A 12,274-nucleotide genomic window follows, 5' to 3' on the forward strand; every position below is an offset into this window, starting at 1 on the left:
TATCTTAAATCCCAGCATGGCCCAGCCACAAAAGGAATAGATACGAACTTTCCAAATGGTGTGCTTAGCAGACTGGTGGTGTTACAAAATGGTCAATGATACACCAATGTCATGATCCCTCAGCCTTCAGATCAGCCAGGCCACAGCTAGGGACCACTACACATACCATCTCTCCGTTCATCCTTGGGCTAGTCCACATTCTCATTTTCTATGTCTGTAATGAGAAGCCCATGACAAGTTGTTTGTACCTTGAAGACATGAGCCGTCTGGCCAGTTTGGGGTCAATTTTTGGAGATACAAAGTTCAATAACCCAAATACTCATCTTCAACTGCTGAACTGGTGGGCTCTAGAGGTGAAAGGTACCTAAGTGGTTTGAAAAGATGATTAAGAGGCCTAGTCCACAGAACTCAGTAACTAATTAAGTGCCAGCAATAAATGAAAGGCAAGAGGGTGGTTTCTAGGATTGTGGTTGGAATGAAGACACTCATGGTGGCCTTGGGGTTCTGGCAGCACTGAGTGGAGAGCAAGTGGAATAGCTGTGGTGGACATTTTGGGGTATGAGTTAACGTAGTCAATACCCTTGCCCCTTTCAGACAAAACTCAGTTCACTTCTGTGGGCACTTCTGGAGAAAGGTGACAAAATAGGACCATTCAACTTAATTTTTAAATAATACACAAAATATTACACAAAAAATAGTATTTCTTCATCTGAATGCTCTGCCTTAGTATTTCATGGTACCAGCTCTGTGGCAACATTCTGATTTAGAGCTCACAGAGCTCTGCTGGCCTGGAGCTACTCTGTCAGGGCTTCTGCCTACCTTGGTCAGAATTGGCTTAGAATTGGGTGAGGCTGTGCCTGTTGGAGAGAGAAGGAAGCACTTGAGCTGGGAGGGACTGGGGCAGGTGAGGGATAACAGCTGTCACCCCTGGGGCACTCACCAGGAGCCATACCATCTCCCCAGCCCTTAACTCGTGTCAGCTTAGTTAATTCTCACACAAACCTATAGCTAGTTACTATTTCCATTTCACAAATGAGAAAACTAGAGATTAAGGGAAAAGATTGATTTGGAGAGACCCAAGTGTGAAGCTTTACCACTGATGAGTAAACTATTTAACCTCTCTGAGCCTCAATTTTCTCATCTTTTAAAAAATAGCTGTAGAGGGGCACCTGGGTGGCTCAGTCATTAAGCATCTGCTTTCAGCTCAGGTCAGGATCCCAGGGTCCTAGGATTGAGCCTGGTTCTGGGATTGAACCCTGCATTGGGCTCCCTGTTCAGAAGGAAGCCTGCTTCTCCCTCTCACTCTCCTGCTTGTGTTCCTCTCTCATAGTGTCTCTCTCTATCAAATAAATAAAATCTTTAAAAATAAATAAAAATAAAAACAGCTGTAGGGCCACCTGGGGGGGCTCAGGTCATGATCTTAGGGTCCTGGGATCGAGCCCCAGATCTGGCTCTCAGTTAGCAGGCAATCTGCTCATCCCTCTCCTTCCCCCACTAACCTGCTTGTGCTCTCTCAAGTCAATAAAATCTCAAAAAAATTAAAAACAGTTGTAATAATACCTACTTTGCTACATTGCTGTGAGAATTTAATAAGAAACCATATGTAAGATGCCTGTCATAGTTTCTGGAACATAACACATGTTCAACAAGTGGTCTGTTATTTTTCTCATTCACACTTGACCCTGCTCTTGTAAGCCCCTCTTCAACTCACTCCCCAGTTTTCAGAACTCCCTATGCAGTCTCCCTATGGTAGACTGCATCAATTCTTTCCAAAGATTTCCATGTGGGAATACAGGGACCAGTGCATATGTTACCTTACATGGCTAAAGGGGTTTTGCAGATGTGATTAAGGATTTTGAGGTGAGATTATCCTGGGCTACCTGGGTGGTCCATCACAGGGGTCCTTATAAGAGGCAGGAGGACCAGCATCGGAAAAGGAGATGTGGTAACAGAAGCAGGAATTAGAGGTGTGCTCTGAAGATGGAGGGAGGGGCCACCAGCCAAAAAATGCAGGCAGACTCTAAAAAAACCGCAAAGACAAGGAACACAGCCCAGTTGACCCCTTGATTTCTAACCAGGTAAGTCCCATTTGCACCTTGTGAGCTCCAGAGCTACAGTATAATAAATGTGCATTTTAAGCTACTAAGTTTGTGGTATCTGTTACAGCAGGAATAAGGAATTAATACATTCCCTAACTGCAAAAGGAGAGAGCAGACACCAGGCTGCACACCCCTACTGACCTCAGTGTCCATGCCAGCCAGTCAACAGTACTGGCTGACTGGTTCCCACCCCCTTAGCTCAGGAAGCCTCAGGGCTGGTGAAAGGAAACCTATGCTGCCGGGGGTTTTGAGTTTGGGTTTTTTTTTTGAGGAGAGGGGAAACTTGGCACAGGGAATTTTGGAAATAGAAAACAAATACAAGCGCCGGCTGTTTTGCTAGTTGTTTTATTACCACGGCAAACTGTTCCAGAGAACACACGATACGAACACCACAATAAAGTTTCAAAGATATTGGTGTTCCTTTGGCACGGCTACATCTTCGGGATTTAGGCCACAGTTTTGTTTTGGGGTGGGTCACTGGGTCCCTGGCCCAGGCCACTCTTTTGACCCAGATTTGAACGGGAGAAGGACCACGTGGCCCAGGTGGGAGCACGGAAGTGGTTGGGTTCGTGGTCACATGACTGCAGAAGCTCCTCCCCTCGGGGCAGGGGCCTCCTCTAGGTGGTACTTACTTCCTCGCCCCCAAGCGACAGACTCCGGGAGTCCGGAGGCGTCTCGGACCGCGTCGGCCTCTTTGATCCCCGCCTTTCGGTGGCACGTGATTGGACCCTTGGCTGGCCCTGGGCGCTTCCCAAAGGCGACCACCGGTGCGGGAATGGGTGAATCCAGGCAGTGAGGCGACCATCCCAGAGCTGTGAACAGGTCGGTCAAACTCCGCCCTCCTTTCTTGGTCTCTCGGCGCACACATCCGCAAGGGCAGAAGTTGGGGATTCTTGGAAGAAGTACACCAGCCTGTCCGCATCGCGGCGTGCAGGGAGGGAAGAAACCAGAGGCGCGCACAAGCCGAGGCGTAGCTGCTCTGCCGTGCCCAGGAGCCTGCCCCGGACTGGAGTGTGTCAGGAGCCAGGGCCTCCTTCAAGAGCCACCCCCCAACCCCACCAACCCCTCGGTCTGGGAGCCAAGTAAAGTCCCTCCCCCCACTACTGCATCCCGGGGCCGCACACCCAGAGCGCTCCTGGGCTAGGGAGGAACAGATGCGGTCCCTTCAACCGGCCCCCAGTATCTTTCATGTATTCCTCTCAAGAGACCTGTGAGGCACGGTTCTCCTTGTGCTGATGAAGAAACAGTTCGAATAGAGCAAACGGCCCGTGTGCAGTGGTTCTGGTGCTTCCTCAGTCCGGGGCTCTTTCCCTTATATGCCGAACGCTCCTTTTTATATGCAAATGAGGCCAATTGAGTCGGTGACACTTTCCTACGAAATGAAACAATGCCATAATTACGAAGGCTTGGGAATTGATGGTATTAAATGGGTAATTTGGGTTTGATGTTACATCCTGGAGTATGTGACCTACGTCCAGAAGGAGTGCCTTTCCAAGTGTCACCTCTGCCATCTGCTGGTCAAATGACAATATAACTGAAGCAAGTGGGTATTGATATTATCATCACATAGAAGTCAAGCACGCCCCTGAGGCTGGGTGAATGATTTCAGTGTGGTCTCTGACTTTTAGGGCCGGAGATGACAAAGTAAAATGTTAAATATACAAATAAGGGTCAGAGGTTTTCCACAATAATCTCTGCTCAGGATGAGGAACCTCACAGTTTACAGTGGAAGGGCCCATTCATCCGTGTATTCAACAAATATTTATTAAATATTTTCTTAAGCTGTTTTCCAGGAAACAGATTCTAGACAGAGGTTTACAGAAGAGAGGGTTTCTGGGGAGTGCTCTTGAGAACACTCCCCAAGAAGGCTTGAGGGAATCAGCAGAAGTGGTGAGAAAGAGTTGAAGGGGTTGATTGTGCCACAATGGATTTAGTCCATCCTACTGGGAGCTCTGGAGTTGGCTTGCAAAGAACTCTGTCCTTCTGCATTGACCAGTTGTTTGATCAGTGAGCCAAATCAGCTTACACTAGCCACATCTAGGGGAATGAGGGCCTTGGTCCTGAAAGGGGAACCGGGAAACACACCACCTCATCCACTACAGACCTCTACTACATCCTGGGCACTGTGCCATGGTCTAGGGAATGTGATATTGAGCAAAACAACATCTCTTCCTTCAAAGGCATCCAGGGGTACAGAGCCAAAAAGGAAACAAACAAGTGTTTAAAAACACAGGAACTAGGGGCGCCTGGCTGGCTCAGTGGGTTAAAGCCTCTGCCTTCGGCTCAGGTCATGATCTCGGGGTTCTGGGATCGAGTCCCTCGAGGGGCTCTCTGCTCAATAGGGAGCCTGCTTCCCCCTCTCCTCCTCTCTGCCTACTTGTGATCTCTGTCTGTCAAATAAATAAATAAGATCTTTTTTTTAAAAAATAAATAAATAAATAAATAAAAACAGAAACTAGATGATTATCTTGTAGCTACAAAATGTGTGCCATTAGCTTAAATAAACAACAAAAGATAAATCCTTGCCTTTTATTTATGGCAATAAAGACGGTTGAAGTATTTAGGGTGAATCTGATGATGTGAAAATTGAAGATGATGGAAAGTTTGTCCCAAAACAGTTTCGGAGAAACTTGCCTATTAAACACGACTGGAGCATTTAGAGATCACTGTGGCCTCCTCTGTGATGGGCGGTGGATCCCTCCAGCTCTACCCAAGAACAGGTGATAGAGTTTTTCCTATATGCTGGGACCTGCAAGTGTTCTGAGCTATTGGTAAGAAGGCCGCCCAGAGGTAGATGTCATTGCTGGAGTCGGGGTTGTGCTGGCTGCTGATTTGGGGTGGTTCTCCCCAGACACAGCACCTTGGTACCATCAGGAAAGGCAGCTCCTTGGTTCCTGGTTAGGCAGAGCCAGGGTAGTGCTGAGAGCTCCTGTCTGTTGGGTACCCGCCCCCCCATACTATTGTCCCAGTCATCTCCGCCTCCTCCACATGCCCTTGTCCTTCCTCCTCTCCACTTGTGGCATCTTTATTTCATCTCAGAGAAAAAGGACTTGGACTTGCCTGTTATCCCAGGCTGCTACTCCAAACTGCTGTAGCATGACAATGCACTCTGTGCCCTGAGCTTGTGAGGGCTTCCATATTTGAAATGCACCAGACTCTTTCTCTGCCATGAGTTTCAAGGAAATCACGTGAGACTTACAAAGTCAAAAAGTGTCTTCCCTGTCCCCTGGTTTGGTTGTGGTGGCCATTTTCTGAAGTGAGAGGGATGGAATTGTCTCAGAGGTTTGGGTAAAACAGAGGACCACAACGGATACCGCTGACAGGTCTAGAACATCTCTTCAGAGCTTCAGGTGCTGGCCTTCAAACAGCGCCGTCTAATGTCCTGCCACAAACTCCTCACTCTCTTTGCCTCACTTCTACCTAACTAGCTCCTCCTCCTGAATTCTGTCTGCCAGTTCATGCCCTAAGTAAGCAAGAACACTGAGGGGGTCATTCTTCCCCTCAAACTCTACTCCCTCCCAGGTGATTAATCATCAGATTCTAGATAGTTGCACATTTGTGGTCACTGCCCCAATTCAAGACACTGCTAAAACCTCCTTACTTGTCCCTGGGGAGCAGAGTTTCTTAACCTCAGCCTAGTGACATTTGGGATTGGACGGATCATTCCTTGTTGTGGAACGGCTGTCATCAGCATTGGAAGATGTTGAGCCTCACCCCCAGCCTCTACCCACTAGATGTCAGTAGCAACCCTTCGTCATGGCAATGTCTTCGGACCACTACCGGGCCAAGGGGAAAATGTGTGCCCTATGTACACTTATCAGAATGTCCTCTCATAGTTTGAGCCAAGTATAAAAAGTTAATGAAAGGTTTTGCAACAATAACTACAAAAAGACTAAATTCACTCTATGCTGATATAAAATTTAAAGGAGGGAAAACAAACAAAAAGACATCCAGAAACCATTAGAGAAGGATCTTTACAGGGCCCAGGACAAAGTGAAAATACAGAGCTCCTTCTTTAAAACTGATGAAGAATTTCAAAACAGTGATAGAAGAATGTTAAGCCAAGTGTGGAGCCTTTCTAAGTGTGGGGTCCTATTCAGCTGCACAGTTCTCATACCCATGAAGCTAACCCTGAACCCCATGTTACCCAATCTGCCTGATGGGGAATGTGACAGCTGTGTGGGCCCTGGGAACCCCAAGCTGATTGGAAACAACTGTTCCCATTGCACAATAACACAGCATCCTAGAACAAACAGCATTGTGAATTTTTGGCATTAATTTTTATTTTAAAAATATTGCATTAAATATCTTGATTACTGGGGCGCCTGGGTGCCTCAGTTGGTTAAAGCCTCTACCTTTGGCTCAGGTCATGATCCCAGAGTCCTGGGATTGAGCCCCACATTGGGCTCTCTGCATGGTGAGGAGCCTGCTTCCTCCTCTCTCTCTCTCTCTCTCTGCCTGCCTCTCTGCCTATTTGTGATCTCTGTCTGATAAATAAATAGAATCTTTTTTAAAAAATCTTGATTACTGAGGATTTTTAAAAATATTTATTTGAGGTGGGGGGCAAAGGGAGGAGGAAAATCTCAAGCAGGCTCCCCACTGAGCACAGAGGCCCCATGCAGGGCTTGATCTTACGACCCTGACGTCAGGACCCTGAGCTCATGACCCTAAGATCGGGACCCTGAGATTTTGGCAACCCCTTAAATTTTGCACCTGAGGAGAGTTCCTCAATTGCTGTACCCTAATCTGAGACTTTGTCAAGTGTTCCCTGCTGAATTAGAGGAGTGGTTCTCAAACTTTGGCCAGTATCAAAATCACCCTGGGAGCTTGTTAAGACATGGACAGATGGGCCCCATTCCTGGTTTCTGATTCAGTCAGTCTGGGGTGGGGCCTGAGGGTGTACATTTCTAACAAGTCCCCAGATAATGTTGAAGCTGCTAGTCTGGGCCCATTGAGAACCACTGCTTTCAAGTCCTCCTTCATGTGCCAGTGAGAATGAAATTTCCAAAACACAAGGCACTTCTCTGCTTAACTCTTCATGGTTCCCCAAGGCCTATAGAAGACAGCAGGTGCTCCTTGGCATAGCAGGCATTACCCCAAAGGCCACCTTTCCAGTCCTTTCTGTGTACCCCTCATAGTGCTCTAGTACTATGCGACCAAATGACTCTGACTCAAATTATCTGTCATCATCCCCAGAAACCTTTCTAAAGCCTCTAGATCGAGCTAAATGCCTTTTCTTTGTCCTCCCACTGCCCTCTGAATATACCCCTCTGTTAGCATTTAATTTTGAACTGAAATGATCTATTTGTGTAAATGTCTACCCCCATCAGATCGTAGGATCCTGGAGGGATTTTCTTTATTCTTCTAGTCACTGTTTATCTTCTGTGATAAACAGTGCTCCAGTAGCATCTAATGAACTGAGCCCAACTGACCTGAACACCATTCTGGTACAGTGCAGTAAAAACAGAGAAAAAGAATACAATCTTTTTTTTTTTTTAAGTTTGTTTGTTTTTTGTCAGAGAGAGCACACAAGCAGGGGGAACGGCAGGGAGAGGGAGAAGGTAGCTCCCTGCTGAGCAGAGAGCCCGATGTAAGGACTCGATTCCAGGACCCTGGGATCATAACCTGAGCCGAAGGCAGACACTTAATGGACTGAGGCATGCAGGTGTCCCGAAAGAATACGATCTTGAGTGACAGCTTGAGATGTAAGTACATAAGAGGAACACAGCTGAGTCTCAGGAGTCTTGAAGCTTAAGGCTCTGGCAGATAGTTTTTCAGTTGTCTGTAACAGTCTATTGCTTTTTAATGCAGAATTGACCCTTACTGTGTTACTGATGACCTCTAGATCCTGTTGATAGCAATATCCATATAAACCATGAAAGAAAGCAGCCAAGAAAGAAAAAATGTGAAGCACTGGTTAGAACCAGTAAGAAATGCAACCAGGAAGAAAGAGCAACAGTAGAATAGAATGGTCTAGATGACACAGATAGTAAAACAGAGCACAAAAGAAAAAGTTCTTATAGTCAGAGGGAAAGTAGGTTGTTGGGTTTTTTTCCCTCCACTAAGAGGTAATTCTTAAAATGTTAAAATTCTTCAATAGTACCTGTTATATTGAAAATGTTTCAAGAAATCAGTTGGTTTCATTGCTTTAAAATAGGTTTGAAGAATTATTTTATAATATGAAAGATTAACACTAAACTTCAAAGTACAGAGTCACCATATGAATCAGTTTAAGTGAAATTTGTTTGGATACTTGGCTCCCGATGTCATGGAAAAGGGATGGAAAATGTGAAATTCACAATACCTCAAAGGAGAGAGTGATCTGCAATCTACCATGGAAATTTACTTTTGGGACAAAGTAAACCAAAATTCGGGGATAAAAGCATTGCCCACCAAACTTTAAGAAAGCAAGTTACATGGCAATACTTCAAATTCCAATAATGTCTCTGAGAAAAATGAGAAGCCACACAGTATCTTTCCAACATACTGATTTCCATCATACATCTTTGTCACTTTCCACATCTTTTTAAATAGACACATTCTTGTTAGGGAAATTTGAATATAATCTATATCATTTGATATCATGATAGGGTATTTAAGGAATAATACTGCAGTGGTCACAGAGGTCTTCAGGGAAGGACTTGCTGCCCAGGCTGCTCATAATTTGGTGACCAGCTGTCACTCCTATCAGGGTTTCCCTAAACTTTTGCCACGTCCAAGCACAGACCCTTCCATCCAACTATTGATAAACTGACAGCATTCTTGGTATATTTCAGGTCCCTGTGGGATTGAGCTCATATGCGCTCAAGGACTCCCTGTGGCATTTCCTGAGGCTTTGGGGAGCCTACGTCACAGTTCTCTCTCCAATCCTGCATCCTCACGTCCAACAGAAAAGTGGTCCCTGGGGCACCTGACTGGCTCAGGTAGTTAAGTGGTTGCCTTCAGCTCAGGTAATGATCTCAGGGTCCTGGGACGGAGCCCTGCCTCAGGCTCCCTCCTCAGCCAGAAGCCTGCTTTCCTCACCCCTCTGCTCCTCCCCCCAACTCTTGCCCACGCTTGCTCTCTCTCCTCTCTCTCTGCTCTCTTTCCCAAATAAATAATCTTTTTTTAAAAAAAGGTGGTCCCTAATAAATATCCTGAATGTAAGCCCTGTCTCACAGAACACAGATGTTTTCACAGAACTGATGCAAGACATACATTAACAAGTTTATGGAATAAGACATATTTGTGGTTCTTCACCTCTTTTACTAGTGAAGCAACAGCTAGAACATGGATAGATGGATGGATGAATGGATAGATAGATAGGCAGAATAGATATACCAATAGATCTTTGTCTATATTAATTTTCACTCTGCAGTTATTCCTTTTCTGATGTAGGATGGTCATTGGATTTTCCAGTCATTACTCCTCAAAGTAACAGAATCAGGAAATGACATTCAGAAACAGAACTAATTATTCACTCATTCATTCATTCAACAAATATTTAGTGAGTGCATTACTCTCTGCCAGGCCCTTTACTGTGCCTACTGCTGAATGATACAAAGTACACTGAGACATGTTTTCTGTTCTCTAAGGAATTCCATCTAACATTGCCAAGAGTTAGAACAGAGGAAAACACTCACTGATTATAGGGATAGGACAAAGAAGAAAGTGATTATTTTGGCTTTTGTGAGGCAAGAGAAGCCACACAGCCAACGGTTTTTCAGGATTTAGAAGTGACTGTGTGGTAAATAGGTGGCATTCCAACCGTTCCCAGCAGAGGGAACAACACACGCAAAGACTTGAATACACGAAACAGATCAGAGCCTTTGGGGAGGGTGAGTCTTCAGTCTGGCAAATACTCTCACTATTCACCCTTTTCCAAGAATGAAACACTCTTGACTCTCCTCATTTCCCACCCAAGTTAACTCCTTGTCTTTTGTGTCTTTGTTAGAACAGTACTTCCTCCAAAAAGTCTTCCCTGATTCCCTTGAAACTGGATCACACGAGTCTGTTATAGGGTCCCATGTGTCCCAAGTGTCCAGGACTTCCCCCTTTCAGAGCCTTCATTATCCTGTGCTTTAACAGTCAATTTACTTATCATTTGCCTCTGATTAGACTGTAACCTCACTGTGCATCATCAGATCGCAGCATAGTGCCTAAAAGAGAAAAGGTACCATTTATTGAATGACTAAATGAAAGATGCTAAATGCAATAGGGTTGGGAAGGTATATTTTATGTATTTAACAAACACTTATTCTGTGCCAATTATGTACTAGACATCTGTAGGCACTGGAAATAATAATAATAATAATTCTACTGCAAAAAAACAAGTAATAGACAAACTGCTATAAGGTAATACGAAGCAGGATGGGGAAGGAGAAGGTTCTCATTTATTTCATATAAGGTAATCATGAAAGACTTCACGCATGAGGTTATATTTGAGCAAAGTCCAAAAGGAAATGAAAGAATGAGCTATAAATATTTGACAAATAGGATATACATTAGAAACATTCACAATTCTTAAAATTACCCCACTGTTGCTGGCTTTATACCATGGCTAATTTCTCTCAGATATTGTGAGTAATGCCATGAAGGATTTTGTTAAATTCTCCCTTTTATTGTGGCTATCCTTTAGGCGCTACCTAAACATCTCAAGGTTCTTTCTTTCACAATCCATTTTATAAGAGTTCCTGTAGTGGTCAGGAGATCTCTTTGTTTCTAAGGCATTTTGAAATTATAGGCTAACCCAAGCAATGTCCACTATCAGTTCAAATATTTTATGATTTGTTTGTTGACAGGCTTGGGAAAGAGCAACAAATATGGCCACTGAACTTATTTCATTTCTGGGAGAAGCTTGAATTTCCAGGGTCAATTCAAGTCTGTGATAGCCTCGCCTGTCTGGCAATTTTTAGTTTAAGTATAAACAATTACAAAATTATGTCAGGGATATGCAAGGAAGTCTCTACAAGGTCTGTAAGGGACCAGGAAAGTTCTGTGGTAGGGATTAAGTCATCACAGGATTTTCTTTTTCCATGGAAAGGAAGGACAGTGGCTATGTTAGGGTTGCAGTGATATGGAAAGGGCAGCACAATTTTGTATTAAAAATTAGGTGGTGGGGCACCTGGGTGGTTCAGTGGGTTAAAGCCTCTGCCTTCGGCTCAGGTCATGATCTCAGGGTCCTGGGATGGATCCCCACATCGGGCTCTCTGCTCAGCAGGGAGCCTACTTCCCTTCCTCTCTCTCTGCCTGCCTCTCTGCCTACCTGTGATCTCTGTCAGATAAATAAATAAAATCTTTAAAAACAAATTAGGTGGTAACTAGCTGAAAAGTGATGAACATTTTCTATCAATAGAAGAGTCTGGGGGGAAAAAAAAAAAAGAAGAGTTTGTGTAGCATGGGAACCATTATGTTTAGTGGAGACCTTAAAACAAAATCAGTTGAAATTTGTACACATTTTGCTGTTGCTGTCACATTTTCAGACAACGCAGTTATGTTTTGGTTACTCAGTGAAAGACTGAAATAAGCAATAGGTCTCTGAAGATTACCAGGTATTTGAATTAATACTACTAGTGTTTATTCAGACTTTGCATCAACAAATAGGGAAATACAAATTGTGAATCTAGAATCCTGGAAAACACATTTCGATAGTTATTATAACAGTCTTTATAATAAAAACTTGAGAAGTATACAATCCTAGAAAGTACACAATTACACGTATTTGTATTTAAGAAAGATATTTTACTTAAGTATAATTTTCCCAAGAAGATAAACTCTCTTTTTAGTGTCAGGTTTTTCTTTTTCATCCTAAGTTTGACAAAAAAAAAAAAAGAATGAAAGAAAGAAAAGAAAAGAAAAAAGAAAGAAAGATAATAAAGAACTCTCATACAGGTTTCGAATTAAGTATAATTTGGAGAATTTTAGACAAACCTGTTTATTCCTATTTTCCTTTCTTTTATAGTGGGATGGAGCAACTCTTTCTCTTATTTAGGAACCTGAAATAGAGTTCATCATAAAAGGCATCTTAGCAGTTTTATTATTCAGAATTTGAGGCTTGAATTTTAAAAGGCAACATCAAGAATGATTAAAAGAGACATATTAATAAATATCTGAAGACTAACAATTTGCAGCAAAGTTGTGAAAACAAAGCAATAAATAATTTCTAGGAATTTCCCTTTTTTTAGAAGTAAGGACTC

The sequence above is a fragment of the Neovison vison genome, chromosome 8 (genome assembly GCF_020171115.1).
Source record: "Neovison vison isolate M4711 chromosome 8, ASM_NN_V1, whole genome shotgun sequence".
NCBI lineage: Eukaryota > Metazoa > Chordata > Mammalia > Carnivora > Mustelidae > Neogale > Neogale vison.